This window comes from Leuresthes tenuis, unplaced genomic scaffold (assembly GCF_036924035.1).
Source record: "Leuresthes tenuis unplaced genomic scaffold, fLeuTen1.0.hap1 SCAF_10, whole genome shotgun sequence".
Taxonomy (NCBI): domain Eukaryota; kingdom Metazoa; phylum Chordata; class Actinopteri; order Atheriniformes; family Atherinopsidae; genus Leuresthes; species Leuresthes tenuis.
The window spans coordinates 27,712,787-27,721,105 of record NW_027325364.1 but is presented as its reverse complement, the minus strand read 5'-3'; the positions used below and the strand labels follow the sequence as shown (position 1 = coordinate 27,721,105).

General features: G+C 41.3%; 1 pseudogene; it reads left to right on the top strand.

Annotated features, from left to right (window-relative positions):
• Positions 1-472: 472 nt before the first annotated feature.
• On the top strand, positions 473-608 carry LOC140317450 (U5 spliceosomal RNA; annotated as a pseudogene).
• The last annotated feature ends 7,711 nt before the right edge of the window (positions 609-8,319 follow it).

Below are 8,319 nucleotides of genomic sequence, written 5' to 3'. Positions count from 1 at the left end.
CTATTTCTTTTACTGCAAAGTACAACGTTGTTTTTTTTGTTTAAATCTTTCAAGACATGGTAAATATGAAGGACAAAGCAGTTTTAACATAGTTTGAGTGAAGGAATTCATTTTATTGTTAAAATCCCAAGAGTCTGCTGAGAAAAGAGAGTGAATGCGAAGTAGACTTTAACACGGCTCTGGGAGCGAGCCGAGTGCGGGCTAACCGGGAGAATTGCTTGAAAGAAACGCGACACCGAATGAGCGGTCAGAACAAAGCCTCAATACGGTTTTCCCGTGGTGTTTTTGTTGCTGCCTTGTCTTTTGCACAGAGTAAAAGACAAGGCAGCCATCGAATAGGGCCCGATTGTTCCTACTTGGTCAGCCGAGGAGCAAGGGGGGGGAGCAAGCGTCTCAACAAAGCAAAGCTCACCATGGGGAAGGTGGCTATGCCAACTAGCCTGATGACCTGCTCCTGCAGTGACGGATAATCGTACTCTGGTTTCTCTTCATAACGTACAAGTCTTTCGCCTTTTACTAAAGACTTCATTAAGGTGAAAAAAAATATGTGAATGCCTCATAGAACACTAAAAGCGGAAATGTTGTAGTTTGAGTAAAAACAACTTAATCTTAAGCAATCAGTAGGGTAAGAAAGGGTAAGAAAAGGTGCAAATGCCAACCATACATCACTAAAAGGTGGAGCGGAAGTATTCGGCTGCAAGTAGGTGCGAATGCCTGACAATGTATGATCAAAAGAGGGAGCGGAGGTTTTCGGCTGCAAGGTCTGAATGTCCAACCATAATTAGTAAAAACCGGGGAAGAAAAGGCTCGAAAGCCCGACTATACACCATCAAAAGCGGGAGCGGAGGTGTTCAGCTTCAAGACGGTCTGAATGTCCATCAATAATTGCTAGAAAACATGAAAGAAAATTTTCGAATATCAAACTGCACATGATCATAAGCAGGAGAGGAGGTGTTCAGCTGCAAGAAGGTGTGAATGTCTACCCATAATTACTGAAAAATGGGTAAGAAAAGGTGCGAATGCCTAACCCTACATCATCAAAAGAGGGAGCGGAGGTGTTCCGCTGTAAGACGGTGTGAATGTCCGACCATAGATGGTAAAAAGCGGGTAAGAAAAGGTTAAATTACCCGACTGTACACAATCAAAAGAGGGAGCGGAGTTGTTCAGCTAAGAGAAGGTGTGAAAGTCCGACCTTGGTTTGTAAAAAGCGGGTAAGAAAAGGTTCGTATGCCCGAATATACACCATCAAAAGCGGAAGCGGAGGTGTTCGGCTGCAAGATATTGTGAACGTCCGACCAAAGTTTGTAAAAAGCAGTTAAGAAAAGGTTTGAATATCTAACCAAACATAAGAATGAGTCTTTTCCGCTGTAGAATGCCCGACTATAGACCATCAAATGCGGGAGCGGAAGTGTTCGGCTCTGAGTAGGTGTGAATGTCCGACCATAATTGCTGAAAAATGTGTTAGAAAAGGTAAGAATGCTGGACCATACATCATCAAAAGCGGTAGAGGTGGTGTTCGGCTGCAAAAAGGTGTGACTGTTCGACTAAAGTTTGTAAAAAGAGGGTAAGACAAGGTGCGAATGCCTGACAATGTATGATCAAAAGCGGGAGCGGAGGTGTTCAGCTGCAAGAAGGTCTACATGTCCATCAATAATTGCTAGAAAACATGAAAGAAACTTTTCGAAAATCAAACCGCACATGATCATAAATGGGATAGGAGGTGTTCAGCTGCAAGGTGTGAATGTCCACCCATAATTCCTGAAAAATGGGCAAAAAAAAGGTGTGAATGCCCAACCATACATCATCAAAAGCAGGAGTGGAAGTGTTCGGCTACAAGAAGGTGTGAACGTCCAACCAAAATATGTAAAAAGAAGTTAAGAAAAGGTTCGAATATCCAACCAAACATAATCAAAAGCGGGAGCAGAGCTGTTCGACTGCAAGTAGGTGTGAATGTCAGATCATAATTTGCAAAAAGCTGATGTGAAAGGGTGAGAATGCACGACTATACATCATCAAATGCGGGAGCGGAGTTGTTCGGCTGTGAGTAGGTGTGAATCTCCGACCATAATTGCTGAAAAATGTGTTAGAAAAGGTAAAAATGCCGGTCCATACATCATCAAAAGCGAGAGAGGTTGTGTTCGGCTGCAAGTAGGTGTGAATGTCCAGCCATAATTACTCACAAACGGGTAAGAAAAGGTAGTATTGCCAGACCATATATGATCAAAACAGGGAGCGGAGGTGGTTCAGCTGCAAGAAGGTTTGAATGTCCGACTAAAGTTCAAATATATTAACAAAAGCGGGAGGAGAGGTCTTCGGATGAGAGTGGTTGAAAATTTCCGACCATAATGTATAAAATGCGGTGAAAAAAAGGTGTGATAGAACACTAAAAGGTGGAGCGGAAGTGTTCGGCTGCAAGAAGGTGTGAATGTCCGACTATATTTGGTGAAAAGCAGGTGAAGCAAGGTCTGAATGCCCAACCTTACATCATCAAAACGGAGATCAGAGGTGTTTGGCTGCAAGAAGGCCATAGTTTGCCAAAAGCGGGTAAGGTGCGAATGTCCGACTAAATATCAACAAAATTTGGGGCGGAGGTCTTCGGATGCAAGTGGGTGTGAATATCCCACCATACAAGTATGGTGGAGAGGAAGCTGTGAATAGCCGACCATAGTTTGGAAAAAGCGGGTAAGAAAAGGTTTGAATGCCCGAACATACACCATCAAAAGAGGGAGCGGAGGTGTTCCGCTGTACGAAGGTGTGAATGTCCGACCATATTTGGTAAAAAGCGGGTAAGAAAAGGTTAAAATACCCGACTGTACACAATTAATAGCGGGAGCGGATGTGTTCGGCTACAAGAAGATGTGAAAGTCCGACCATGGTTTGTAAAAAGCGGGTAAGAAAAGGTGCGAATGTCCAACAATGTATGATCAAAAGAGAGAGCGGAGGTTTTCGGATACAAGAAGGTTTGAATGTCCCACCATAGTTTGTAAAAAGCGGGTAAGAAAAGCTTCGAATGCCCGACTATACACCATCAAAAGCGGGAGCAGAGGTGTTCCGCTGTAAGACGGTGTGAATGTCCGACCATAGTTGGTAAAAAGTGGGTAAGAAAAGGTTAAAATACCCGACTGTACACAATCAATAGCGGGAGCGGAGTTGTTCGGCTACAAGAAGGTGTGAAAGTCCGACCATGGTTTGTAAAAACCGGGAAGAAAAGGCTCGAAAGCCCGACTATACACCATCAAAAAGAAGGTTTGAATGTCCATCAATAATTGCTTTAAAACAAGAAAGTAAATTTTCGAATATCAAACCGCACATGAGGTGTTCGGCTGCAAGAAGGTGTGAATGTCCACCCATAATTCATGAAAAATGGGTAAAAAAAAAGGTGCGAATGCCTAACAATACATTATCAAAAGCAGGTGTGAATGTCAGATCATAATTTGTAAAGAGCTGATGAGAAAGGGTGAGAATGCCCGACTATACACCATCAAATGCGGGAGCGGAGGTGTTCGGCTCTGAGTAGGTGTGAATGTCCGACCATAATTGCTGAAGAATGTGTTAGAAAAGGTAAGAATGCTGGACCATACATCATCAAAAGCGGGAGAGGTGGTGTTCGGCTGCAAAAAGGTGTGACTGTTCGACTAAAGTTTGTAAAAAGAGGGTAAGACAAGATGCGAATGCCTGACAATGTATGATCAAAAGCGGGAGTGGAGGTTTTCAGCTGCAAGAAGGTCTACATGTCCATCAATAATTGCTAGAAAACATGAAAGAAACTTTTCGAAAATCAAACCGCACATGATCATAAGTGGGATAGGAGGTGTTCAGCTGCAAGGTGTGAATGTCCACCCATAATTCCTGAAAAATGGGCAAAAAAAAGGTGTGAATGCCCAACCATACATCATCAAAAGCAGGAGTGGAAGTGTTCGGCTACAAGAAGGTGTGAACGTCCAACCAAAATATGTAAAAAGAAGTTAAGAAAAGGTTCGAATATCCAACCAAACATAATCAAAAGCGGGAGCAGAGCTGTTCGACTGTAAGTAGGTGTGAATGTCAGATCATAATTTGCAAAAAGCTGATGAGAAAGGGTGAGAATGCCCGACTATACATCATCAAATGCGGGAGCGGAGTTGTTCGGCTGTGAGTAGGTGTGAATCTCCGACCATAATTGCTGAAAAATGTGTTAGAAAAGGTAAAAATGCCGGTCCATACATCATCAAAAGCGAGAGAGGTTGTGTTCGACTGCAAGTAGGTGTGAATGTCCAGCCATAATTACTCACAAACGGGTAAGAAAAGGTAGTAGCCAGACCATATATGATCAAAACAGGGAGCGGAGGTGGTTCAGCTGCAAGAAGGTTTGAATGTCCGACTAAAGTTCAAATATATTAACAAAAGCGGGAGGAGAGGTCTTCGGATGAGAGTGGTTGAAAATTTCCAACCATAATGTATAAAATGCGGTGAAAAAAAAGGTGTGATAGAACACTAAAAGTTGGAGCGGAAGTGTTCGGCTGCAAGAAGGTGTGAATGTCCGACTATATTTGGTGAAAAGCAGGTGAAGCAAGGTCTGAATGCCCAACCTTACATCATCAAAAGCAAGATCAGAGTTGTTTGGCTGCAAGAAGGCCATAGTTTGCCAAAAGCGGGTAAGGTGCGAATGTCCGACTAAATATCAACAAAATTTGGGGCGGAGGTCTTCGGATGCAAGTGGGTGTGAATATCCCACCATACAAGTATGGTGGAGAGGAAGCTGTGAATACCCGACCATAATTTGGAAAAAGCGGGTAAGAAAAGGTTTGAATGCCCGAACATACACCATCAAAAGAGGGAGCGGAGGTGTTCCGCTGTACGAAGGTGTGAATGTCCAACCATACTTGGTAAAAAGCGGGTAAGAAATTGTTAATATACCCGACTGTACACAATCAATAGCGGGAGCGGATGTGTTCGGCTACAAGAAGGTGTGACAGTCCGACCATGGTTTGTAAAAAGCGGGTAAGAAAAGGAGCGAATGTCCGACAATGTATGATCAAAAGAGAGAGCGGAGGTTTTCGGATACACGAAAGTTTGAATGTCCTACCATAGTTTGTAAATAGCGGGTAAGAAAAGGTTCGAATGCCCGACTATACACCATAAAAAGCGGGAGCGGAGGTGTTCCGCTGTAAGATGGTGTGAATGTCCGACCATAGTTGGTAAAAAGCGGGTAAGAAAAGGTTAAAATACCCGACTGTACAAAATCAATAGCGGGAGCGGAGTTGTTCGGCTACAAGAAGGTGTGAAAGTCCGACCATGGTTTGTAAAAAGCAGTTAAGAAAAGGTTCGAATATCCAACCAAACAAAATCAAAAGCGGGAGCAGAGCTGTTCGATTGCAAGTAGGTGTGAATGTCCAGCCATAATTACTCACAAACGGGGGAAGAAAAGGTAGTATTGCCAGACCATACATGATCAAAACAGGGAGCGGAGGTTCAGCTGCAAGGTGTGAATGTCTGACTATAGTTTGTAAAAAGCGGGTAAGACAAGGTGCGAATTCCCGACAATGTATGATCAAAAGAGAATGCGGAGGTGTTCGGCTGCAAGGTCTGAATGTCCAACCATAATTTGTAAAAACCGGTTAAGAAAAGGCTTGAAAGCCCGACTATACATCATCAAAAGCGGGAGCGGAGGTGTTCAACTGCAAGAAGGTGTGAATGTTCGACTAAAGTTTGTAAAAAGCTAGTAAGACAAGGAGCGATGTCCCGACATTGTATGATCAAAAGCGGGAGCGGAGGTGTCCAGCTGTGAGTAGGTGTGAATGTCCGACCATAATTGCTGAAAAATGTGTTAGAAAAGGTAAGAATACTGGACCATACATCATCAAAAGCGGTAGAGGTGGTGTTCGGCTGCAAGAAGGTGTGAAAGTCCGACAATGGTTTGTAAAAAGCGGGTAATAAAAGGTTCGAATGCCCGAATATACATCATCAAAAGCGGAAGCGGAGGTGTTCGGATGCAAGAAGGTGTGAACGTCCGACCAAAGTTTGTAAAAAGCAGTGATAAGCGAGAAAAAGCTTTTCGTGAGTTCTGCATGATTTGGGATTTTGCTTATAAAATGCATTACTTCACTCAAACTATGTTAAAACTGATTTGTCCTTCATATTTACCATGTCTAGAAAGATTTAAACAAAAAAACAACGTTGTACTTTGCAGTAAAAGAAAGAGCAAATCTAAAGTTTCAGGAATCCGAGTATAAGCCTGCTTTCATGAGTTCTGCACGATTTCGGATTTTGCTATAAAATGAATTGCTTTGCTCAAACCAAGTTAAAACTGCTTTGTCCTTCCATATTCATCAATGTCTAGATCGACTTCAACAAAGAAAAACATTGGACTTTGCAGTAGAAGAAGTTGAAATCCATCTACACATTGATAAATATGAAGGACAAAGCAGTTCCCACTTGCCCATAAGAAAATAAGCTTATTCTCGGATTCCTGATCCTTCAGTTTTGCTCTTTCTTCTACTGCAAAATACAATGTTTTTCTTTGTTGAAGTCGATCTAGACATTGATAAATATGAATGAAAAAGCAGTTTTAACTTGGTTTGAGTGAATGAATTCATTTTATACATAAAATCCGAAATCGTGCAGAACTCATAAAAATAAGCTTATTCTCGGATTCCTAAAACTTTTGATTGGCTCTTTCTTTTACTGCAAAGTACAACGTTGTTTTTTTGTTTAAATCTATCGAGACATTGATAAATATGAAGGTAAAAGCCGTTTTAACATAGTTTGAGTGAAGGAATTGATTTTATAGATAAAATCCCAAATCATGCAGAACTCCTCAAAAGGGGCGTATGGCTTAATCACAAGTGTGGTTCTTTCTCATTCAGGGTAGTATGAGGAAGTTTATGCTTGAAATATATGTAGAAATGGGTACATATGAAGGACAAAGCAGTGTTAACTTAGTTTGAGTGAAGGAATTCATTTTATACATAAAATCCCAAATCATGCAGAACGTATGAAAAGAAGCTTATTCTCGGATTCCTGATCCTTCAGTTTTGCTCTTTCTTCTACTGCGAAATACAATGTTGTTCTTTGTTGAAGTCGATCTAGACATTGATAAATATGAAGGAAAAAGCAGTTTTAACTTGGTTTGAGTGAATGAATTCATTTTATATATAAAATCCGAAATCGTGCAGAACACATGAAAATAAGCTTATTCTCGGATTCCTAAAACTTTTGATTTGCTCTTTCTTTTATTGCAAAGTACAACGTTGTTTTTTTGTTTAAATCTATCGAGACATTGATAAATATGAAGGTAAAAGCCGTTTTAACATAGTTTGAGTGAAGGAATTAATTTTATAGATAAAATCCCAAATCATGCAGAACTCCTCAAAAGGGAGGTATGGCTTAATCACAAGTGTGGCTCTTTCTCATTCAGGGTAATATGAGGAAGTTTATGCTTGAAATATATGTAGAAATGGGTACATATGAAGGACAAAGCAGTGTTAACTCAGTTTGCGTGAAGAAATTCATTTTATACATAAAATCCGAAATCGTGCAGAACTCATGAAAATAAGCTTATTCTCGGATTCCTAAAACTTTTGATTTGCACTTTCTTTTACTGCAAAGTACAACGTTGTTTTTTGTTGAAATCTATCTAGACATTGATAAATACCAGCCGAAACTCTGCTGCCGCTTTTGATAATTTATGGTTGGGCATTCTTACCTTTTCTTACCCGCTTTTTTCAAATTATGATCTTACATTCACACCTACTTGCAGTCGAACACCTTCTCATCCACTTATGATCATGTGCGGTTGGGCTTTCGCACCTTTTCTTACCCATTTTTCAGTAATTATGGGTGGACATTCAGACCTTCTTGCAGCCGAAAACCTCCGCTCCTCTTTTGATCATACATTGTCGGGCATTCACACCTTGTCTTACCCGCTTTTTACAAACTTTAGTCGGACATTCAAACCTTCTTGCAGCTGAACCACCTCCGCTCCCTGTTTTGATCATATATGGTCTGGCAATAGTACCTTTTCTTACCCGTTTGTGAGTAATTATGGCTGGACATTCACACCTTCTTGCAGCCGAACACAACCTCTCCCGCTTTTGATGATATATGGTCCGGCATTCTTACCTTTTCTAACACATTTTTCAGCAATTATGGTCGGACATTCACACCTACTCACAGACGAACACCTCCGCTCCCACATTTGATAGTGTATAGTCGGGCATTCTCACCCTTTCTCATCAGCTTTTTGCAAATTATGATCTGATATTCACACCTACTTGCAGTCGAACAGCTCTGCTCCCGCTTTTGATTATGTTTGGTTGGATATTCGAACATTTTCTTAAT